At 33.0% G+C, this 25,958-nt stretch overlaps 2 protein-coding genes and 1 long non-coding RNA gene across 3 annotated transcripts in view; 1 reads left to right on the top strand and 2 right to left on the bottom strand.

Annotated features, from left to right (window-relative positions):
* LOC134853395 (uncharacterized) overlaps positions 1-25,958 on the bottom strand; it is a 551,043-nt gene that overhangs the window by 278,604 nt on the left and 246,481 nt on the right. The window lies entirely within an intron of this gene.
* The window catches only part of LOC134853394 (uncharacterized), a 410,233-nt gene that overhangs the window by 327,653 nt on the left and 56,622 nt on the right, over positions 1-25,958 (bottom strand). The gene's annotated exons all lie outside the window — the stretch shown is intronic.
* On the top strand, positions 798-24,565 carry LOC134852886 (uncharacterized). Its single transcript, XR_010164301.1, has 3 exons — positions 798-3,187; positions 9,360-10,449; positions 23,500-24,565. It is a non-coding gene; the product is annotated as an uncharacterized LOC134852886 (long non-coding RNA).

Genomic DNA, 25,958 nt, shown 5'->3' with positions numbered 1-25,958 from the left:
TTAAGTAATTAGTTTTAATGAAAATCTACATATAGTTAGTCAGAGACCGGATGAATGGCCTTGGCTGATAAGATAGACTATATGGCTGAGCGATACTGTTCAGTTGGTGTTAATTCAGATTTGAGTTCAGTTACTTTTTCTCAATCAGAGTCATTTAGATACCACTAGTCAATCCGTTTGGATTCTATAAACGCTCATACATTACGATATGACAAGGCAAATAAAACTAACTTGAAAAATATTTTCTTATAGACCATTTGCTAGACAATGTGGGAAGTAAATATGGATTACGGGAAGTTTGTTTTCCAATCACTTGGAATAAAGTAAAAAAATCACTTTAGCTTTATAATAATATCATGTAAAACACAACTGATTTTGAATCAAATTTCAAAAAGAGACCTTGTTTGTAGACAACTTTTAAACCTGAGGAAAGGTCTGAGTTTTTTTTCAGAATAAATTTTATAGCAAAAATGAAAAAAGAAATTTAAGATCGACGATTTTTTTTCTTATTCACAACTTCTAAACTTCACTATCTGCTTAAAGTTTTTTAAATTACATAATTGCAGCATGTTTAATTCATCAGCTCAAACTAAAATGGTGAATATAGATACTTTTTTTGAAAAAAAAACAGCTTTATCAACTGCGTTCATGAATCGCCAGTTGTTTCGTTTTTTCTAATTATGACTTGTCTACAACAGCAGTAATTATGACTTGTTTACAACAGCAGTAATTATGACTTGTCCACTCTCTGACATTTGTCTTGCTAGTTTGTTTCCTCTATTTACCATTCAATTTAGGTTACGTTAGTTCTATCTGAGCGGAGGGGTGTTTTGCTCAGGTGTACTTAGCTGAGATTACCTTTATCAAGGCTGATGGGTTCATTTTTATCTAAATCGAGAAGTGCCGACGAAAAATTCGGGGAAGAAGAAGCAGACAACGAGTACGTGCTGATCGAACTATTAACATTTTTCCCTTCAACTTCTCCATTCTATACCTCTGACGACATAAGAGTTTCAAATGATAGATCAAACTTTGCGCCAGACGAAAACAGGGAAAATGTGCCACCTTTGTGTCAAAAAAGTACTGCGGGCGAAAAAGAAAAATTTGAAGCAGAGTTAGACGAAACAGTTATCCATTGGCCGGGAGGGGCAGAAATAAAACTTCGTCAAAACAATGCTTTGATGGAATTCGCGAAAATGCAGTACCCACATTGGAAAAAACCTGGAAATAAAGTCTCAATTCCGTGTGTTAAAGTCCCGCGAATGATGGTAAGACATGAAGATTTGAGCAAAAAACTGCAAACTAAATACAAATCGCTCGTAAAAGGAGAAAAAGGAGAAAATAAAATTTATAAACTGTTTACAAACGAAGTATTAACCGACGAAGCAGGAATTATGATTTTTCCAAATGTTGATGGAAGTCACATTTTTGAAAAAGGAAGCCCTGGTAGCGTAGAAATTGACATGATTGTTGCTCACCCACAAAAAGGTTTGTTCGTTTTCAATGTCAAAAACAAAACCTTCAACAAAAATGAAGAAACTCTCAAAGAAAATGAAAAAAATGAAGAAACTGAAAAACTGAAACAGGAAATGATTAAACACACAAAGTTCTTGAGCTTCCTATCATTGTATAACTATCCTTGTGTGGAACCTCTTGATAACGTTCCTATTCATGCGGTTTTTTGTTATATTCCCGGTGATAACACTTCCGTAGCAAAACTTTCAGAGGACAGCGCTTGGTATGTTAATGCACAAATTGGTGCCACAAACAAAGTTTTAGTTTTTCAAAAAGCAAGTTTGAAAAACTTCGCTTCGGCTTGGAAAGACAGTTTGCAAGAAATTCCCGACATGATTGAAACAAACCACTTCGACGTTTTGGTTGCCCGACTTGTGGCACTGAATTCAATGGGAGGAGCCAGCTCACTTATCCATCAAAAGTTTACTTCGAATGAAATCCAGTCCATTCAGGTTAAAACGAGTGAATTGGATTCATGGATCGAAAAACAATTCAGCGAAGTACTAACAGACCGAAAAGACGATAAACAAGATCTCATACGCCGCGTGAAAGAGCAATGTAACAAAACAGGACGTGCAAAAACACGGGTAATTCTTTGGACAAAAGAACAATTGGACATCATTGCTGCCGTCTTCATTTTACTTCAAAAGTGTTCAAAGACCACATTGTTCTCGAATGCGCCCAAACCGCTCAGATTAGTTGTTAGTGGGCCAAAGGGATCAGGAAAGACAATGCTGATGATGTACTTAGCGCAATTAGCCTGTCGTATCTTTGAAGAAAACGGCGATAAACAGTGCAAGGTAGTTATATGTGACGGCTCTCGTGGTAAAGCTAAAGTTCTTTTCTCAGAGCTAAAAGAAAGTGTGAGTGGAACAAGCATCGAATTTTGGAAAATAGAAAAATTATCTGAACTTCACAGAGGTATCGTTTTGATTGACGAAGATCTATCTGTTCGTTTCATAAAAAATTTACACGGAAAATTAAAGAAAAACGTTCACTTATGTTTTTTTTCATCAATGAAAACTGCAGATCCCGATTTTAGAGCCTGGAGTTCCGAAAACTTCCAGGAGTTCAAGCTGAAACAAACATTGAGATCCACAAAACAACTGCACATGTTTACCGAAAATATAATCAGAAACATAGTTGGAAGCCACAAGCTAACCGAATTGTCGGGGAATCCACCGCATAGCTTGGACGGTACTAATAGAGCTGATATTTTATATGTTGAATCTGCAGATGGTCTTCAAATTGAGACTTTCATTGATAAATGCGTCGAAACAGTGATGAGATATGTTTCACTTTCGTACGCTATGCCGAGTATTCTTGTGATAATATCGTTTTTATCGCCAAAAGCTCAGATATTATTAGTTGCTTGTATGAAAAAGAAAGGATTAATTCTACGCTCTAACTTTTACAATGTGTACCTTCACGGCTGTCAGATTTTGCCAAAAATTCAACTTGAGTCTACCGAAGTTATAACTGGAAGTGAGTTTGGTACGGTTGTTATTTTGCTGGAGAAAAACTTCACCGGACAAAATCTTAAGGATTTCGTAGATAGTTTCGTTATGTCAATAACACGAGCTACTATAAACCTGGCAATAGTTGTAGGCGACAAGTCTTACTTCGATTCGGAACTGGAAGCAAATGAGGTCTCTGATTTAATTTCGAATCTGTACGGCCTTCCATGCTTTTAAAATTGGAACTAAATAACTATAGATTTGAATCAATTACAATTCAATCGATCTCAGTTTTGGAAAAAAATTTCGTTCCGGTTTTGGATTTTTTTTACTGCCATGATACTTTCTTTTTTAAAAGGTTTGACTGTAAATATTCAGATAGTGAGACACCGGAACCGGTTTTCCGTGAATTTATTATCTGATTCGATTGGTTAAATACAGTTAAGTTCTATCAATAAAGGCCACATGCAATTAATTTGTGTTATTTTCTGTAAAAAACTAACAAAGCCAACCTTCACTTTTTTGCTTTTTTTAAGTTTCATGTTTCATTTGTGATTTTGCTTTTCCAATTTGAACTTTCATATTCTAGCTGTGATATTTCCACAACCATCAAATTTCAGCAAAATCTGTTAAAGGAAAAGGTGTGTTTACAAAATTTTCTTGAAACAACTTGACTTTTTGCCAAGTTTGATATTTTAGCTCGAATATTTGACCAGATTCGGATATTTATTAAAATTTGCAAGTTTGATGTTTTTTCAGCTATTTTTTTTTTCAAAACAAAACAAACCGAATCAGTAACTTTTATGATGGGTTTGTTTTTATAAGGAACCTTATCTCAATCATCTATACTTTGGTTTTAAAGCAGTACATATGTTACCAAAACGTGCTCTTTTTTCCCAAACTTAAGTCGGTATTGCAAATCAAGTTATTTCCTTTTATATTTTGATATCTGAAATTGGATTTAATGTTCAATTCTTTTCATTATATCTGTTGTTTAGTTTTTTTCCGACTTTTGAAGAAAACGGAATATTTATGCTCTGTTTGGTTTTTTTTATTCAGTCAATTTTCACCGATCGAAATAATAATTTTTAACAAAAAGTTTTTATGCATCATTGAAGATATCAGCTTTTTGGGTTCAAATATAAAAAGATATTTCACATCCGATTTTTTTGTAAAGTTTTGGGTATTTGAAAATTGCCAAATATGCCATGTTCTGGACTAAACTATGCGATTTGAAAAATTTAGTGATAATGATGATAACGTAGCGCAAATGATTCATGCGTGGCGAATTATCCTGCACAACAGACTCGTTCCAAATTTAATTGAGGCTAGCTAATTGGTCGTATTAATCTCGTACGACTCAAAATTTTACACTTTAATTTTGCCCAAAGTGTATAGGTTTTCAATATTTTTTTTTCCCAAAAATTATTCGATATGAATTAAAGCTTTGCCCTGATATACGAGCAGTCTTGTTTACATACCGCTATGGTTTGCTGAATTCCGCATCTCATTTCGTAATACGCTGTAAGTAGCTGACCATTATTTGCGCGTAAATTGGAGCCGGTACTTTTTATAGTTGATTTAGATTCAATTTTTCAAGCTTCCTTCAAGCTCTTTTTCACGCAAAATTTCTTTTTAACATTGTCAAGATGTTTCGAATTTCTGTCACAGTTTTTCTTTTAATGCCTTTCTCTCATAAAGTTGAGATTCGATCGATCTTTTTTTGAAATTCTGTAATCTCCCCTTTTGTTGTGCTTTCTTTTTAACATGTTCGAGATTTTAAGAAAATTTTGTCGAAAATATTACTCCCCTTTAGTGACATTTTTCTAGAGTAAAGGCTAAGAATTTCATCCTTAGTTAACACTTAGTTACTATTTTTTTTTTGCATGATCCAGAGCTTCTAGAGATAAAATTTTTGTATCTCTCAAAGTTTCGAAAAATCATACACTAATTAATTTCGCTATATTTGATATTTTCGAAAGTTTTTCTTGAAATGATTAGATTCATAGCTTGTTTGTAACTCTCTTGATAAAGTTTTATCACAATTACGATCCAGTTATCTTGCAACTGAAATTTGTTATGATGATATTGATCTTTAAAATAAGTTGATAGGATAGGATCTACCTGTTTCCCATTGATACAATGACCCGGTCTGACTGTGTGTTGTTGGTTATGTTGACCCGGTTTGACCAAAAAGCCTTATCGCAAAGTTTTCCTATCTGGAAAAGGGCTTATCATAAAAATTCGCTAAATTCCATATGCACAGAAACCTGTGAGCAAAATCTGCAATAAGCTTTTCAAAATAAGAAATTTATACGCCAGCCAAAGTAATCAGAATTTTTCCAAAAATCAAAAATCAATTACTTTCCGATCCAATTTCGAGTTTTTTTTCGAAAATTTTTTAGATACTTGCATTTTTGTTAAAGTTGTAAAAGGATATTTCAGAGCTGACTCAGAAATATGAATGAAAACCTTACTACTTTGTGTTTAGTTAGAAAGGTTTTAGTCAAAAAATATACTCATCAAAAATCGTGGCCTGATATTTTTCACAAACTAAAGTAAATCTTTTTATTAAAGCATAAAAAATTTCAATTTTGGTTACGCAAAAAAACCATTAGTCCAATGGTTTTCTTTCGAACAAAAAACTCAGCCGAAACCGTCTACGTTATAGATAAATAAAACAATTTTTGCCTGCATTTTTGTCATTGTTTGTTTGAGCATGAATTTGCAATTGCGACATAAAAATAAAAAAGAGTTTCCTCGTGTTTGGATTTTTGCTTCAGAAATTTTCTTTCACTTCCACTTTTTTATATAGTTAAGAATTGATCAAGTTTCCGTTCACTGCCCTTTTTGTGTTTTCATTTGACCATGTGCAAAATTTTTCATTTTTTTGTCGAAAGTATTACTTTTCATTGCTCCTAAAATCATTTTTTTTTGCAGTTTCGTGAATTTTTTTTCTTTGAAGCCACGGCTCAGAATTTCAATCTCAACTAATATTTTTTTTGCATGTTCCAGATATTTTAGAGATGTACTTTTTGCATCTCTTACTGTTTCGAAATTTGGTAACTTATTTAATTTCGCTATATATTGATGTTTTAGAAACTTTTGCTAGAATGGTTACGCTCGTAGTTATTTGTTTTTTTTCTTGATCAGGTTATATCAAAACTATGTTACATTTATATTGCAAACAAAGTTTGTTATGATTATTTCAATCTATAAAATACACTCATAGAATAGGATCTTTCTTATTCGCATTGATACAAACGACTCGCTCTGACTCTGTGTTCTTGGTTTTATTGACCCGGGATGACCAAAAATGCGTGTTCCTAATTTTTTTAATTAAAAAAGTGCGTGTTATTACAATTTCGCACAATTCAATAAGCACAGAAAAATGTATTTTCGTATCTCTCAAAGTATCAAAGTTCAAAAACAATTTAATTTCGCACTAATATGATGTTTTGAAAGTTATTCTAAGAATCATTAGACTCATAGTTTATCTGTAACTTTCTTGAAAATTTTCTTCGTACGCTACAGTTAAATCGCAAGTGGAGTTTATTATGACTGTATCAATCTGTAAAAAAATTCATAGGATGGAACTGTTCTGATTTGCATTTATACGATGACCCGCTCTGGCTCTGTGTTGTTGGTTTTATTGTTGTTGTTGTTGACACAGGTTGACCATAAAAGCTTGTCATACAATATTCCTATATGGAAAAATTCTTATCATACAAATTCACAAAAATCAATATGGCAAGAAAAATGTTGTTTATTATCTCTCAAAGTTTCGAAATTTCATGAACTGTTTATTTCCGCAATTCTTTGATGTTTTTGAAAGTTTTTCTAAAAATGATTAGACACATGGTTTGCTTGTAATTTTCTTAATAAAGTTATATCAGAACTACGATACAGTTCTATCGCAACTGTTTTTTTCATGATTGTATCAATCTTGAAATATACCCATGTGATAGTGTCTATTTGATTCGCATTGTTACGATGACCCGCTCTGACTCTGTGTTGTTGGTTTTATCGACCAGGGTTGGCCATAAATGCTTGTCATAAAATTTTCACATATGGAAAAAAGCTTAACATCATTATCTTAAATCTCGCACAATTTATTACGTACAGAAGATTGTAGTTTCGTATCTCTCAAAGTTCGGAAAATTCAAAAACTATTCAGTTTTGCTATATTTTGATGTTTTCGAATGTTTTCTAGAAATGATTAGACTCATAATTTGTTTAAAATTTCCTTGACAATGTTATATCACATATATGATACAGTTTAATCGCAACCGTAGTTTATTGAGCATGAAATTGACATTGCGACATAAAATTAAAAAACTGTTTCCTGATGTTTGGATTTTTATGTCGGAAATTTTTTTTACAGTTACTTTTTTATATTGTTTAGTTTTAATTAATTTTCCCTTAAATTTCCATTCACTGCTTTTTTTGTGTTTTCAATTCACCACGTGCAACATATTTCATTTTTTTGTCAAAGTTATTACTTTGCATTGCTCCTAAAACCTTTTTTTTGCAGTTTCGTGAAACTTTTTATCTAGAGCCAAAGCTCAGCGTTTTATCTTTAGTTATTAATTTTTCTCTTTGCAAGGTCCAGACTTTCTAGAGATGTAGTTCTCTTTGTATCTCTCAAGTTTTCGTAACCTATTTAATTTCACTGCTTTGATGTTTCTGAAAAGGTGTTTAGAATTGATTAGACTCATCGTTTTTTTTCTTCATTTTTTTGATGAACTTATATCGCAATTACGATACAGTTATTTTGCAACCGCTGTTTGTTATGATTATATGAAATTGTAAATTTAAATCAGTGGATAGGATTTTTCTGGTTCGCATTGATACGATGACCCGCTCTGATTTTGCGTTGTTGGTTTTATCGACATGGCTGACGATAAATGCGTGTCAAACAATTTTCAATCGATTATTATCCATGAAACATTGTGGGTAATGTTTTGTAAACATCTTGATAGGATTATATCACAAAATTTATTAGTTGTTATGATTAAATCAATCTTCAATCTATATTTTTAGGTTTACATCTTCCTGCTTCGAATTAATGCCATGAACCGCTTGGACTCTGGGCTGTTAACTTTATCAGTTTAAAAAGTTTTTAGCGCTAGGTTTTTTTTTCTCGTGCGATGACTATTAAGGCTTAAAGCTGAAGTACACCTAAATGTATAGGTCAAGTGGGAGTTCGCTCACTGACTCTTTTTGCTGTTGAGGAGATAAACTATACGCTCTATCGATCTTTACGCGAATTGCATACCAGTATGCTGGTACCATTGGTGGTAAAGTCACAGTTTTTACTAACATTTCAAAGCCTTCAAACAAAATATATTTTTATAAGCTTCTAAAAGCTTCTAAGTTGTAGGTTTTTTGAATCGATTGTTTCTCATTGTTTCTGAGTTTTTGTCTTAGATATAGCCTTTTCGGAAAACTTAAAAACCTTATCTTGCTTACGACAGAGATAGAGGAACTTCTCAGAAAAAAAAATGCTGGGAGTTCCATGAAAAAAATCGATTATAATTGAGTTTCACTGTCAGTGTCTACAAAAGTGAAAAAAAATCGATTACAATCAATCGAAAATGGATTATAACATTACAATTCTTCGAGGCAACAAAACTCATTTTTAATCCATCAAAATTGTTTTTTTTTTCTTTTTTTTGTGGACACTGACAATAAAACTCAATTATAACAATTTTTCTCCACTTTATTAAGATGCGAATTTCAACGCACATAAAGCTTTTTCTACGTTTAAAACTAAAGTTGGTTATTTTTGATTTTTTTAAAACATTGATAATTTTGTTTCTGTTTTATATTAATCAATAGCTGAGTTTTGCTCCATTCATTAATTGCCCGCTTCTGTCCACTCCAATGTTTGCCCCTTTGCCCCCTTTGTACTCTTACACCCGCCATCCCCAACCTGAATTAATCCTAACCCCCCTCAACCAAATGAATCCCAGCTGAACTGAATTTTGCGAGAAAATGGATTTGAATTCATTTTCTGTTCAATTTTGTTGTCTAAGCCTAAAATGGGAACCGATTATATTGATAATGTTTTAGACCACAAAATTTCATTTTAATCAATTTGTTCTTTTCTTAGATGCGGGTAAAATGTCTCAACATAACGAAGCCAATAAACTGTGTAATGTTTAAAAGAGAATTGTCATGATTTTTTATTGAAGCCTCAACCGCAACGTAGAGTGTAAGTTGAATGCAAAAGAGAAGAAGTAGACCATCTGCATAATTTTTGCTCGTTTATTGTTCGAGACATATGTTAAGTGCAGAAAAATCACCAACAAAATTAGAAAATTAATAAGAAAGATTTTGGTTCTTTTTGTTCATCGCATGGAACGTCGCTGTGTACCTTACAAGAAAAACCCGAAAGTTTTATATTAATGAAAACAATTGTTCAAATTACATCACGGCGGTGTTAGAAGACGATGAAATTTGTCGACCAGACAAAATTATTGTCATTATTGGCAATATGCCAAAATTGACTTGCTTGGAGGAGACTGAAGTTACTCAAAGTTGCCTAAATTGGTGCTCAACGAATGAAGTTAAACAGTACTCTTTCAAGGGAAAAGAAAAAGATACAACGGTGCTGAATCTAACAAATAAAGCAAAAACGAGTTCAGATGAGGCACTGAAGTGGTATCAACAGCAGTGCATTGCCACGTTCCTATTTGTTGTTGAAAATAGATTCGACAGAATCAGTTGCGAATTATTGAATCGGTCAGTTTCTGGAGGCTCAAATAACTGTTTTGTTATAGAATTTACCTATATGACAGTTCCTTCGTTTGATATAAGTCAATTCTGTAAAGGCCTTCAAAATCAAACAGACGCACTTTGTAACAGACCTTTGGTATTATGTCCTCAATTAGATCAGTACATTAAAAAAACAGATGGTAGAAAGTGCAGTTTAAACGAACTGAGGGAATTGTTAACAGTACTCAAAATTCATGTGGATGCGCATCCCGAAGACGTCTTTTATAAGCGCCACCAATTGGAATGTTACTTAGAAGCATACGAGTTGCTTTTCTTAGAGTATTTCCAGTATGTAAAATGTGGTGATCGAAAGCAAGCAGTAGTTAGCAGACAAAAGGTTGCGGATATGCTCGAACTCTGTTCTAACTCCTTGCATAAACATTTGGAAATAATTGTTCAAAATGACAGGTTCGATTACTTGTACCTCTGCATCCAGTACTCAAATTGGTCTCTTTGGCTGAATCCTGATCTCTCAAGTTTGAACAAAACAGTTATCGAAATCTGTCAAAAATCGAAAAGAAAACTGGAACAGGAAAAAAATAACGCCATTCAACTCTATAATGATGGTCAAGTTTTGGAGTATGTAGTACCCGAGAATTGTCTCAATCCTATACGAGGGTATCAAAAATGTACCTGGACCAGCTGCAAAAGCATAATTGAAGCAGTTCAAAAACTTGACCTGATTGGAAGTCACCAGGTAACTTTTTGAGCTTATAAACCGCGCACCGAAGTTTAAGTGGTAATAATCGAGTATAATGGATTTTATTGCCTAAAATGTTGTCTATATAATCGATTACATGGCATATTTAGACCACGTAATCGATTTTTGATCTATTTTAATCGTTTATTTTTGAAACATTTAAATCCATTATAATCAACTTTTGTTTTCAATATAATTGATTATTTTTTGAACATAAAATCGATCAAAACTGACTAGGTTGTGTAAATAATGACTCTATTTTTTAAACAAATTTCTGCAAAAAACTAACGAACACGTTCATCCAGGGGCGGCCAATATCTAGTAATTTTCCAAAAAAGTGCCCAAAAACAGCATTTTTGACTGGTTCCTCAGCCCTTCCCACAACGAACCCCCCCATCAACATTTGGTCTCTTCGGCTGAATCCTGATCTCTCAAGTTTGCACGAAACAGTTATCGAAATCTGTCAAAAATCAAAAAGAAAACTGGAACAGGAAAAAAATAACGCCATTCAACTCTATAATGATGGTCAAGTTTTGGAGTATGTAGTACCCGAGAACTGTCTCAATCCTATATGAAGGTGTGAAAAATGTACCTAGACCAGCTGCGAAACCATAATTGAAGCAGTTCAAAATTTTGACCTGATTGAAAGTCACCAGGTTATTTTTTGAGCTTATAAACCGCGCACCGAAGTTGCATGGGTAATAATCGATTACAATGGATTTTAATGCCTAAAATGTTGTCTATCTAATCGATTACATGGCATATTTAGACCACGTAATCGATTTTTGATCTATTTTAATCGTTTATTTTTGAAACATTTAAATCCATTATAATCCACTTTTGTTTTCAATATAATTGATTATTTTTTGAACATAAAATCGATCAAAACTGACTAAGTTTTGTAATTAATGACTCTATTTTTTTAACAAATTTCTGCAAAAAACTAACAAACACGTTCATCCAGGGGCGGCCAATATCTAGTAATTTTCCAAAAAGTGCCCAAAAACAGCATTTTTGACTGGTTCCTCAGCCCTTCCCACAACGAACCCCCCCATCAACATTTGGTCTCTTTGGCTGAATCCTGATCTCTCAAGTTTGCACGAAACAGTTATCGAAATCTGTCAAAAATCAAAAAGAAAACTGGAACAGGAAAAAAATAACGCCATTCAACTCTATAATGATGGTCAAGTTTTGGAGTATGTAGTACCCGAGAACTGTCTCAATCCTATATGAGGGTGTGAAAAATGTACCTAGACCAGCTGCGAAACCATAATCGAAGCAGTTCAAAAATTTGACCTGATTGAAAGTCACCAGGTTATTTGTTGAGCTTATGAACCGCGCACCGAAGTTGCATGGGTAATAATCGATTACAATGGATTTTAATGCCTAAAATGTTGTCTATATAATCGATTACATGGCATATTTAGACCACGTAATCGATTTTTGATCTATTTTAATCGTTTATTTTTGAAACATTTAAATCCATTATAATCCACTTTTGTTTTCAATATAATTGATTATTTGTTGAACATAAAATTGATCAAAACTGACTAAGTTTTGTAAATAATGACTCTATTTTTTTTAAAAATATCTGCAAAAAACTAACGAACACGTTCATCCAGGGGCGGTTAATATCTATTACTTTTCCAAAAAGTGCCCAAAAACAGCATTTTTGACTGGTTCCTCAGCCCTTCCCACAACGAACCCCCCCATCAACATTTGGTCTCTTCGGCTGAATCCTGATCTCTCAAGTTTGCACGAAACAGTTATCGAAATCTGTCAAAAATCAAAAAGAAAACTGGAACAGGAAAAAAATAACGCCATTCAACTCTATAATGATGGTCAACTTTTGGAGTATGTAGTACCCGAGAACTGTCTCAAACCTATACGAGGGTATGAAAAACGTACCTGGACCAGCTGCAAAAGCATAATTGAAGCACTTCAAAAACTTGACATGATTGGAAGTTACCAGGTAACTTTTTGAGCTTGTAATCCGCGCACCGAAGTTTCATGAGTAATAATCGATTACAAGGGATTTTCATTGCCTAAAATGTTGTCTGTATAATCGATTATCATGGCATATTTAGACCCCGTGATTGATTTTTAATCTGTTTTAACCGATTATTTTTGAAACATTTTATATCCATCATAAAACATTATAATCGGTTATAATCCATTTTTGTTTTCGATATAATTGATTATTTTTTGAACATAAAATCGATGAAAACTTACTAAGATTTGTAAATAATGACTCTATTTTTTGCAAGTTTCTGCAATAATCGAACAAACACGTTCATCCAGGGGCGGCCAATATCTAGTAATTTTCCAAAAAATGCCCAAAAACAGCAATTTTGACCAGTTCTTTAGCCCCCTTCCCAACGTACCCCCCCTACCAACTTTTGGTCTCTTCGGCTAAATCCTGATCTCTCAAGTTTGCACGAAACAGTTATCGAAGTCTGTCAAAAAACAAAAAGAAAACTGGAACATGAAAAAAATAACGCCTTTCAACTCTATAATGATGGTCAAGTTTTGGAGTATGTAGTACCCGAGAACTGTCTCAATCCTATATGAGGGTGTGAAAAATGTACCTAGACCAGCTGCGAAACCATAATTGAAGCAGTTCAAAAATTTGACCTGATTGAAAGTCACCAGGTTATTTTTTGAGCTTATAAACCGCGCACCGAAGTTGCATGGGTAATAATCGATTACAATGGATTTTCATTGCCTAAAATGTTGTCCAAATAATCGATTATCATGGCATATTTAGACCCCGTGATTGATTTTTAATCTGTTTCAATCGATTATTTTTGAAACTTTTTATATCTATTTTAATACTTTATAATCGATTATAATACATTTTTGTTTTCAAAAAAATTGACTATTTTTTGAACTTAAAATCGATGAAAACTGACTATGTTTTGTAAATATTGACTCTCTTTTTTTGCAAATTTCTGTAAAAATTGAACAAACACGTTCGTCCAGGGGCGGCCAATATCTAATAAATTTCCAAAAAGTGCCCAAAAACAGCAATTTTGACCAGTTCCTCACCCCCCCCCCCCCACTGTACCCCCCACCAACGTTTGGTCTCTTCGGCTGAATCCTGATCTCTCAAAATTGCACAAAACAGTTATCGAAATCTGTCAAAAATCAAAAACAAAACTGGAACAAGAAAAAAACAACGCCATTCACCTTTTTAATGATGGTCAAGTTTTGGATTAAGTAAAACCCGAGAACTGTCTCGATCCTATACCAGGGTATGAAAAATATACATGGACCAGCTGCAAAAGTCAATTGAATCAGTTCAAAATTTTGACCTGATTGGAAGCCTCCAGGTAATTTTTTGGGCTTATAAACCGCGCACCGAAGTTTCGTGGGTAATAATCGAGTATAATGGACTTTATTGCCTAAAATGTTGTCTATAAAATCGATTATCATGGCATATTTAGAAAACGTAATCGATGTTTTATCTATTTTAATCGATTATTTTTGAAACATTTAAATCCATTATAATCCATTTTTGTTGTCAATATAATTGATTATTTTTTGAACATAAAATCGATGAAAACTGACTAAATTTTGTAAATAACGACTCTAATTTTTGCAAATTTCTGCAAAAATCTAACGAACACGTTCATCCAAGGGCGGCCAATATCTAGTAAATTTCAAAAAGTGCTCAAAAACAGCATTGTTGACCATTTCCTCAGCCCTTCCCCAACGAACCCCCCCCATCAACATTTGGTCTCTTCGGTTGAATCCTGATCTCTCAAGTTTGCACGAAACAGTTATCGAAATCTGTCAAAAATCAAAAAGAAAACTGGAACAGGAAAAAAATAACGCCATTCAACTCTATAATGATGGTCAAGTTTCGGAGTATGTAGTACCCGAGAACTGTCTCAATCCTATACGAGGTTATGAAAAATGTACCTGGACCAGCTGCAAAAGCATAATTGAAGCAGTTCAAAAATTTGAACTGATTGGAAGTCACCAGGTAATTTTTTGAGCTTATAAACCGCGCACCGAAGTTTCATGGGTAATAATCGATTATAATGGATTTTTATTGCCTAAAATTGTGTCTATATAAAAGATTATCATGGCATATTTAGACCCCGTGATCGATTTTTAATCTGTTTTAATCGACTATTTTTTTTTGAAACATTTAATATCCATTATAATACATTATAATTGATTATAATACGTTTTTGTTTTCAAAAAAATTGATTATTTTTGAACATAAAATTGAAAACTGACTAAGTTTTGTAACTATTGACTCTATTGTTTGCAAATTTCTGCAAAAATAGAACAAACAAGTTCATCCATGAACGGCCAATATCTAGTAATTTTCCAAAAAGTGCACAAAAACAGCAATTTTGACCACTTCCTCAGCCCCCCCCCAACATACCCCCCCTACCAACGTTTGGTCTCTTCGGCTGAATCCCGATCTCTCAAGTTTGCACGAAACAGTTATCGAAATCTGTCAAAAACCAAAAACAAAAATGGAACAAGAAAAAAATAACGCCACTCAACTTCATAATGATGGTCAAGTTTTGGAGTATGTAAAACCCGAGAACTGTCTCAATCCTATACGAGGGTATGAAAAATATACATGGACCAGCTGCAAAAGTCTAGTTGAAGCAGTTCAAAATTTTGACCTGATTGGAAGCCACCAGGTAACTTTTTGAGCTTATAAACCGCGCACCGAAGTTTCATGGGTAATAATCGAGTATAATGGATTTTATTGCCTAAATGTGTCTATATAATCGATTATCATGGCATATTTAGACCACGTTATTGATTTTTAATCTATTTTAATCGATTATTTTTGAAACCTTTAAATCCATTATAATCCATTTTTGTTTTCAATATAATTTATTATTTTTTGAAAATAAAATCGATGAAAACTGAATAAATTTTGTAAATAACGACTCTAATTTTTACAAATTTCTGCAAAAAATCTAACAAACACGTTCATCCAGGGGCGGCCAATATCTAGTAATTTTCCAAAAAGTGCTTAAAAACAGCATTTTTGACCAGTTCCTCACCCCAGTTTTGACCAGTTTGGTCTCTTCGGCTGAATCCTGATCTCTCAAGTTTGCACGAAACATTTATCGAAATCTGTCAAAAATCAAAAAGAAAACTGGAACAGGAAAAAAAATAACGCCATTCAACTCTATAATGATGGTCAAGTTTTGGAGTATGTAGTACCCGAGAACTGTCTCAATCCTATACGAGGGTATGAAAAATGTACCTGGACCAGCTGCAAAAGCATAATTGAAGCAGTTCAAAAATTTGACCTGATTGGAAGTCACCAAGTAATTTTTTGAGCTTATAAAGCGCGCACCGAAGTTTCATGAGTAATAATCGATTACAAGGGATTTTCATTGCCTAAAATGTTGTCTGTATAATCGATTATCATGGCATATTTAGACCCCGTGATCGATTTTTAATCTGTTTTAACCGATTATTTTTGAAACATTTTATATCCATCATAAAACATTATAATCGATTATAATACATTTTTGTTTTCAAAAAAATTGATTATTTTTTGAACATAAAATCGATGAAAACTGACTATGTTCTGTAAATATTGACTCTATTTTTGCAAATTTCTGCAAAAATCGAACAAACACGTTCATCCGGGGGCGGCCAATATCTAGTAATTTTCCAAAAAGTGCCCAAAAGCAGCAATTTTGACCAGTTCCTCGCCCCAGTTTTGACCAGTTTGGTCTCTTCGGCTGAATCCTGATCTCTCAAGTTTGCACGAAACATTTATCGAAATCTGTCAAAAGTCAAAAAGAAAACTGGAACAGGAAAAAAATAACGCCCTTCAACTCTATAAGGATGGTCAAGTTTTGGAGTATGTAGTAACCGAGAACTGTCTCAATCCTATACGAGGGTATAAAAAATGTACCTGGACCAGCTGCAAAAGCATAATTGAAGCAGTTCAAAAATTTGACCTCATTGGAAGTCACCAGGTAATTTTTTGAGCTTATAAACCACGCACCGAAGTTCAATGGGTAATAATCGATTATAATGGATTTTCATTGCCTAAAATGTTGTCTTTATAATTGATTATCATGGCATATTTAGACCCCTTGATCGATGTTTAATCTGTTTTAATCGATTATTTTTGAAACAGTTTATATCCATTATAATCCATTATAATCGATTATAATACATTTTTGTTTTCAATAAAACTGATTATTTTTTGAACATAAAATCGATGAAAACTGACTATGCTTTGTAAATAATGACTCTTTTGTTTGCAAATTTCTGCACAAATTGAATAAACACGTTCATCCAGGGGCGGCCAATATCTAGTATTTTTCCAAAAAGTGCCCAAAAACAGCAATTTTGACCAAACCCCCCCCCCCCCCAACTTAACCCCCACCAAGGTTTGGTCTCTTCGGCTGAATCTTGATCTCTCAAATATGCACAAAATAGTTATCGAAAACTGTGAAAAATCAAAAACAAAACTAAAACAAGAAAAAAATAACGCCATTCAACTTTATGATGATGGTCAAGTTTTGGAGTATGTAAAACCCGAGAACTGTCTCAATCCTATACGAGGGTATGAAAAACATACATGGACCAGCTGAAAAAGTCTAATTGAAGCAGTTCAAAATTTTGACCTGATTGCAGGTCATCAGGTAATTTTTTGAATTTATAAAACCAGAACAAACTAAGTAAACCGTTGTTCTTGTACTTAAGTTTTCATAAAAGTTATCATATGATAAATAAAATTGTTAATCGCATGTGCAGAAAAGGTCTTTTGGGTTCAAATTACGTCTAAAAATTTTTTCTGCACATGCGACCACAAACAAAAAGAAAGAATGAAAGATAGCTGAGAAACATTTGCTTTTTTCTTGACCTTCAAAAACAAACTTCCTTTCTAAAAACTTTGAACGGCCGATTTCGTAGTTTGAATTAACAAAACACCATTTCATTGGATTCAATTTTCATTATTTATTAAATTAAAAAGATTTTTCTGTTTATCATGGATATTCCACAGCAGATGAATGATATCATCAATCAGTTTACAGATAAGAATGTCAGAGAGGCGTTGCTGCCGATGGCAAACAACTTGGTTTCTGGTAAGAGTGAACTTGCTGAAAAGGCGAGCGACTTGCAAACTATTTATAATAAATTAAACGAACAGTTGAGGATACAGAAACTTTATACCAGTAAGGATTCCATCCTAATCAAAAATCCTGCATTTAATCTGAGAACATGTTCGGGTGATTTTTATCAAAAAGAAAACTTATTGGTGATGTGCTAGGGTTTTTCCTATAATTGGGATACACATAAGTTACGGAGAGCTCATTGAGTGCGTACCACATTATGCTGGGTACTGAAAGTCTACCTTTTGGATTGCCTGTACGGTGAATATAAAATTTGTCGGATTGGAGGACAAATTAGCAATTAACAGGCTACAAAAAAAATTGAACCATAAACGCAACAATTTGAATGGGAAATAAATATACATGAACGAGCATCTCCCTCCTAGTGAATCAAACATAAACCAAAAGGCAATCAAAAATTATTTCATTAGATCTTCCTGGAAATGAAGCGTGTTGGTTTTGTGTAAAAATGACAGTGAGCAAGTTCGTTATGAAAAAGTAGACGATGTGAACGATTTAAAATCTATGGAAAATGCTATCGAAAAACAACCCTTGGCTAATAGGGCGACCTTTTTAAAACACGGTGCATCCCAAATGAAAAAAAAAGAGGAGAATCATGAAACTGTATGGTAGCTCTCTAAGTTTGAACGCGAAAACGTAAAGTACCTGAACTCTGTAATAAACTCTAATTGTGAAGATGGGAGCAATAGCTCAGAACTCTAAATTTTGAGTTATAAAACTTAATGTAGCTATTAAATTCACATCTGTTGAGCTAGCAAAAACGTTAGTTCTTCAGAGTAAACTATTTATTTTCGAAAATTTGTCGTTTTCTCACTATCTATTTTTTCCATATTCTCCTTAGAGGCGAATGACTCCTTTTTTCTTTTTTTTTTCTAGTGTAGTTTGAAAGACATCGTACAAAAGACAAGTTACAAAACTAACGGAACTAAACTTCAGTTTCAAAACAACTCAATGATCTTTAATACAAAATAGACAAGAAAAATGCAAAAAGGGTGAAGACTGTTTGAAGTTCTCAGCAACTACTTTCCAAGTTTATTGTCTTTTTTCTTTTAAATTCTTTATTTTAGTTTTCTTCTTTTTTTTAACTAAAAAGCCATCATAAACAAATTTTTTTCAACTGAATCATAGTTCTTAAAAATTGTGTAACCTCAATTCTTAGTTTTCTTTTTCTTCTAACTTCATTAATTAGCACTTCTGAGTGCACTTTCGATTTTCAGCAATTAAGCTCGTCCAAAAGTAAATATCTTTTCCTGATTGCCACTTTCAGCAACAGGAATGAGAAGTATGAAACTGAATAAAAATTCATAGTTGCAATTTTCAGAAAAGATGGTTGAGAAAAATAAGAAACAAATTAATTGAATTTTCAAAAAAAAAACAAAACAGGCTGAAGTAAGAAATTTTTTTTCTAGAATCAGATTGCATGTCTCAGCAGTTTGTTGATCAAAACACTTCAAAGTTAATTAAAGCTGGTTAAAAATACAAAAAATGCTTCTAAAAAAATGAGCAACTAATATAAAAAATCATAATGTAAAAAGATAATGGCCAATAAAAGGAAGAATTTTTAACTTTTGTTTTGGAAAACGGTGAAGATAAAATTGTTCTAATTGTTGTCTATAAAGTACCTCAAATGAATAATTGTAAGTTTCTGGATCAATTACAAGCTTATCTGTTCGAGTTGAGAAGGCAAATTGGAGGTATGCACATTGTAAAAAGAGACATGAATAATTGTGTGTCGAGAAATTGAAGCACTTTTTCGTAATGAAGACAAACTTTTGCTGAAAAACATAATCTTGAATTTTAAGATAACCGGAACCTTGCGTAGAACCATCAAACTTTGCTGAAATTCAATTTTGCGTTGTGGCAGACCACTTAAAATTTTGAGTTGAAAAAGGATACTGAGGGTGTGAATGATTGCTTTTCACTGCTCCTAATAGGTATCCAATCTACTTGTAAAAAATTCATTCCTAAGCTCCCAATCAAGACAAATGGGAAAATTTTGGGCAACAGCTTAAAAATGAGAGTAAAAAAAGAACAAATTGAACAAAAATACGTAAGCAATAGAAGTGATTGTAATCTTGATTAGTTCCAGGATTAACGAAAAAAATTGAAAAGTTTGTCGAAGATCAAAAATTTTTTTTCTGTGAAAGAATACTTGTAAGCAAGAGCCATAAAAAAACGAAAACTTTTATAAAGTCAAAGTGAGGGTATAGAAAAAGAACAAGTGAGATCATAAGACGGCAGGCATTCCAAATACAGAAAAATTTAACGACTTTTAAATGAAAATTGGTCAGAAGTTAATCTAAAGTATTACAAAACAACAGTATTTAGAAAATGTTGTAGAGACTGAAAAAATGTAATTATTTTTGAAACCATTTTAACCCAAGAAGTTCATGAAGTAGTCATTTACTAAAAAAATAAACAGCCTTGATAATTACAACCAAAGTAACAATCTAATAGAAAAATAAATCCGATTATGTCTGGGCTACTGAGTTGCCTTTTCATCCAATTTGTGGAGTTGTCATATTATCCTTCAATTTCTAAGGTTCCAAAAATCAATCAACTCGAAATAAAGGCACACGCAAGTCAGTACCGATTCCGAAAAAAAGCTCAGTTGGTGCTACTTTTGAACTCAGTGAAGAAATAGTGGAGAACTTAAAAAACAATATTGGCTCCGTGTGTACGCTGATCGACAATATTGAATAAAATTTTTTACCCGAAACGTGCCTTTTATACGGTTTACGAAGTCTTTTAAGATCTTAATATAAAAATCGTAAACAGTACGTCGATAACAATTTAATATCAGACACTGAAACAACCTATTTTGGTTTAACACAAGACTCAGTCCTGGGTCCGTTGTTGTTTTTGCAGTTTATAAATGACTTGCTAGACGTCCGTAGGCATAAAAAAATTGTACTGTTTGCTGATGATTGCTCATTGTATGCAAAAACTAAAGCAGGAAATCAGCAGCAGGTAAACTAAAATACAAGCACTTTGAAAAATAGGTTGTTTTGAGAATTAAGCTTGCCATAAACAAGGATGAAACAGCCACAAAAGAATTTAACCGGAAGAAATTTTCTAAAAACAGATCACATAAGTACTTCGTCTAATTTTTGATGATAAACTATTTTTAAAAACACAGATTGATAAAACTTTGAAAAGGGCAGTCAAATATTGCTCGATAATCTATCAATTTAGATTTTATTGTAATGCACATGCTCTGCTCACAATATAAAAACAGTACATTCAACCAATATATCTTTTTTGTGTACTGATCTATCGCACAGCTTATAAGACACGCTTAAAAAAGTAGAAAGCCTGCAAAGAACCGTGTAGAGGAACTGCTTTTAAATTGAAAATTGGGAAATTCTGAAATATGTTCAGGACAAATATAAACTCTTTTACATGTATATGAGTTTTTTGAACTCATGTTTAAAGTTATAGGAAAACCTTGTTAAAAAATTCATAAATACATAAGGAACAGGAGATAACAGATTCTATCAAAAAAGGAAATAAAAGAAAAAAGCTTCGCAGATGAAACAAGCTACGAGGTCTTTTAAGATCTTAATATAAAAATCGTAAACAGTACTTCGATAACAATTTAATATCAGACACTGAAACAACCTATTTTGGTTTAACACAAGACTCAGTCCTGGGTCCGTTGTTGTTTCTGCAGTTTATAAATGACTTGCTAGACATATATGAAAATTGTATGAATAGCTTTTTTTGATAGCGACACAAAAATTTTGAAATTGCCCCAAATTTGTTTTTTCTTATTTTTCTTCAACTGAAAAACCAATTTTGAACCCAAACAACTTTTTTCCAAGAAATAAATTTTTTTGCATGCAAAATTTGGTGTATGCTCCTGGATTCCAGAGACAAGTCTTTGAACATGTTAAAGATTTGTCGGAACGATCAAAGAAAACGAAAGAACAAATCAAGAACAAAGGGAGCGTCCTTGTTTAGGAATCAGTTTTTTTCCGCAAAATGCACAGGTTGGCCTCGTAATGTTTTCTCTTAATAACTGTTTTCGAATTTCTCTTAATAACTGTTTTTGTTCAATTTTTTTTATAAAAAAACTCAAATTCTAAAAATAATCAAATGTCATTATTTTGCCGAAATGGAAAACTTTGTGAAAGACAGCTTGAAGGCAATTCAGGTCGTTTTCAATGCATTGTAAATGCAAGACCGTACAATCTTTCCAGCCGAGCTTAATTGTAAATGTACCATTGCATAGAAAGAATAGTTTTGGCTTGAAAATAAAATCATTATTATGATTATTTTTTATCATTTGACATTTTAAAATTTCTTTGGATCTTTTTAACTGTTCTCTCCCAATTTCAATTTTCAGAAATACTTTTTTGGTTGCCAATTTTTCAATAGCTTAAACCAAATTTCGGAAAAACATATGAAATTAGAGTGTTTTATTTAGCTACTAAACAAATAAGGAGTAATACAAACACGAACGCGCAAAAATGAGAACCCAAATTATTTTTGAAATTTTTGAAATTCTTATTTTAGACAGAAATGATACCTGCATAAGGGCCGAGATAATTCACAAGGCCCAGTTTTTCAAGCTCATCAAATATAAATGTATGCAACCAAAAAATTGTCAAAAAAATCCATGAGTCAAATTCTTCCTTCGTTTATGTGCTTAATTTATCAACTGACATCAAATTTTTTGGACTGGTTACTTCAAAATATAAGAATTTATTCTAACAAAAGTTTTATTCAATTTTAAATTTTCTATCAACATAATTTATAAAAAAAATTTGCGTACCCGGCTTGACCTCCATACACTGAAAAGGTTTTCATACAAGTCCATACATCAAGTGTATGAAAAAATGCTTGCTCTAGAAATTTCGTACAATTTTGAAAATTGGTTGAAAAAAGATAAAAACTATTTTCTACGGCTGCTTGATTATAGTAAAATAGTCTTGTGATAAAAAAACGGAGGTTTTTGTTTTTTGAAAAAAATGCTTCTCATACAATTCACATTTATGAAAATTGTATGACTAGCTTTTTTTGATAGCGACACAAAAATTTTGAAATTGCCCCAAATTTGTTTTTTCTTATTTTTCTTCAACTGAAAAACCAATTTTGAACCCAAACAACTTTTTTCCAAAAAAAAATTTTTTTTTGCATGCAAAATTTGGTGTATGCTCCTGGATTCCAGAGACAAGTCTTTAAACATGTTAAAGTTTTGTCGGAACGATCAAAGAAAACGAAAGAACAAATCAAGAACAAAGGGAGCGTCCTTGTTTAGGAATCAGTTTTTTTCCGCAAAATGCAAAGGTTGGCCTCGTAATGTTTTCTCTTAATAACTGTTTTTGATCAATTTCTTTTTATAAAAAAAACTCAAATTCTAAAAATAATCAAATTTCAAAAATTTTGCCGAAATAGAAAAATTTGTGAAAGACAGCTTGAAGGCAATTCAGGTCGTTTTCAATGCATTGTAAATGCAAGACCGTACAATCTTCCGTGCTTTGAATAAACCAAGGATTTTGTCAGTTGCCTTTGGTTGCGAACACAACCTAATTTTTTTCAGAAATTAAACTTAGAAAAAATAATTAAAATTTTGATTTGTGGAAAAACACTAGTCGTACAGTTTCCATAGAACGAAAAAAGCTTATCACAGAGATTTTAGACAGTTTTTCGTAGGTATGTAATTGTATGGAATGATAGAATATTTGGTCAATCCGGGTTGTCAGCAAAAGTTTTTAAAATTAAAACCATCCTGCTTGCTTGACCTCGCAGAGCGATTTGGAGACATAAGTACGGTTTGCTATATTAATCCTTATGTTCTTTAATTAGTACTTAACCTGTAAGTTTTGTGCAATAATTATGTATTAGTGGATCAGTGAATCAGCAATGCTTTTATAAAACAACTTACAGTTCGGTTTTGTTTCAGAGTTCTGCTCATACTGTGTTAGCTCAACTGTCCCTTGAAAAGGAAAAACGTCTCGAATTACAGAACTTAGTCGAGACACTTACAAACGATTATCAAAACAATCTAAATGAATCGATGTCTCTTTTAGCAGAAAAAAGGATCCAGGTTTCTGCTAAGTGCGCTGAAGCTGCAAATTTTTGCCTACAGCAAACACTCGCCAAGTTCTTTCGTGTCGATGCTATAAGGTTTGCCTACCACGGAGTGCGAATGAACCCCAGCAACTCAGAATGCTTTGAAATTATGATCAGTTTGTTCCAATTGGAAATGAAAGAAGCTGAAGAAAGGATGCAACAAAGGGAGTTCGAGATGGGGCAAAACTCGAACGAAGACAATACAACAGATCTAATGACACTTGTTGACAGAGACATTGAGGCAGTTTCGGGCATTGGTGCAGACGAAAGTTTGCTCGACCACGTGTGAAAAAGTTGTTATTATTAAATAATCGATAAATTTCTTACCGAATGTCTATTGTGATGTAAAGTTTTCTTGGTTACTTCTCTCTAAATTTTCAGACAACATTTAGCCTTTTTGCATCGATATTTCAGTCAAAGGAAGACACTGTCGCAGACAAAACAGTCCAACACTTATAAATTTCCATATTATTTGTCTACGAGACAAAGTTTCCCAAATTTTCATTATTCAATTTTCTTTAAATTTAGGTTATTCATAACTGCTGAGGCATTACGATTAAGTGCTTGCTGTCGAAAGTAGACAAAATTATGGGTATTTTTCAGTCTTTCGGAGAGTTTTGTCTGGGACACAGTTGTCTGGGAAACAAATGTCTGGACATGCTTGCTTATTGTGAGAACAATGTTGCGGTTATAACGATAAGAACTATTCTCCTAATTTTGATCATGATCTCATTCAGCTGTTTTCACATTCTGCTACTCTTTAAAATATGTAATCAATCGTTTCCTATTATTTTTTTTGAAAAAAACTGACTTGTATTGAAAAGTCTCTCTTTTGTTAACATTAAAATTAGCTTCCAACTTTTTGTAGTCCTCAGAATTAAACCATCATCACTACTGCTACATACAACTTGCCTTTCCTTATAATGTTTTTGTCAGAAGAGCATAATTTCAATCATACTGAATTGCTACGTTGTCAAAATATTTTTTTTAACATTTTTTATCGACAAAACTGAGCTTGAAGACGATACTTCCAATCAAATGGTAACGAAATTTTAAAAAATGGAAAATCAGAAAAACACAAAAACGAAAATATTCTACAGGAAACAACAAGTTTTAAGCAACAAAACAATGAACACGACGGAACTCGCTTCAAATAAAACTACCCTAAAAATTTGAGGTCGGATTGCAGAACAACTACTCTGTAGCGATAGCTCAACTAATATAATTACAAAACGATTAAACAAGGTTCCAGAATCATTCAACGGCGAGAGATTTTGTTAAACGAAATATCAAAAAAATTTATAACCCGAGTAACTTATTGATCACATAAAGCATCACTAATTCGAACAAGCGTGGTAAAGCCGGAGGGTAGCCAATGCTGCGTAGACTTATGAAGTAGTGTTCTGTTTTAAAAACGGGCAAAATCTACATATCAAAATTTTGATGTTCTGCTTGTGATAACTAATACTTTGTCCTTAATAAGAAAGTGAAAACAGAAAGACTTATATCTTTAAATTTAGACTCATTGCTGTTAGTCTTTTCTTCAGAAGTCTAGTTGTTCACTCTCTACCAGTTATGGATAACAGTCAAGTGACCGTTAAAGTAGGCCCGCTAGGATGGCCTTGAGTACATAATAACAATACATAACAAATAATAGTAATCTAACTTTCCAAGGTTACTGTGGCAGCAGTACTACACAGTACCACGTTCCCCCGAATTCAGCAAAGTTTTAATAATACCATATAAAATTTTAAATACAATATAAGTTTTAGACTCATTTTAATGTCTATTGTTTTTAGGAAATCTCAATTTTTCTCCTTTTGTTTCTTTTTTAACTCGCACTGCAACGGCAATTTCCGCGCGGCATTCCATGGTTTTTTGAAATATTTAGCGACGTTTAACCGAATCTTCGTTTAAATAAGTGACGTTCCAATAATCCAAACTTTGAATCCGCCGGTGTTCCTTTATCCGTGTCGAACTTCGCCAATCGTGTCCTATATGCTTCGAGGGCTGCCATGTTCAAGTCAGTAATATCATCTTTACAAAAAATCAGCTTTACTGAATGTGACACTGGGCTTCCGTATCGCTTTGGCCCCTGATTTTTTGTTTGTCGGCTACTTCGCCTCACTGTCGTTTGTTCGTCCTCCTGATCCGAGATATCTGAGAAACCTGGTGGAGGTAACTCAACGATCGTATCCGCCTTTGCTGTAAGGATTTGTTCCGCTTCTTTCTGAGCACCTCTTGTCAAAACTTGTTCAGCTAGTTCATCCCATTCTCCCGGTGTCATAT

The sequence above is a fragment of the Symsagittifera roscoffensis genome, chromosome 8 (assembly GCF_963678635.1).
Source record: "Symsagittifera roscoffensis chromosome 8, txSymRosc1.1, whole genome shotgun sequence".
Lineage (NCBI taxonomy): Eukaryota > Metazoa > Xenacoelomorpha > Acoela > Convolutidae > Symsagittifera > Symsagittifera roscoffensis.
Note: the sequence above shows the minus strand (reverse complement) of the source record. Positions and strands in the feature narration are given on the sequence as shown.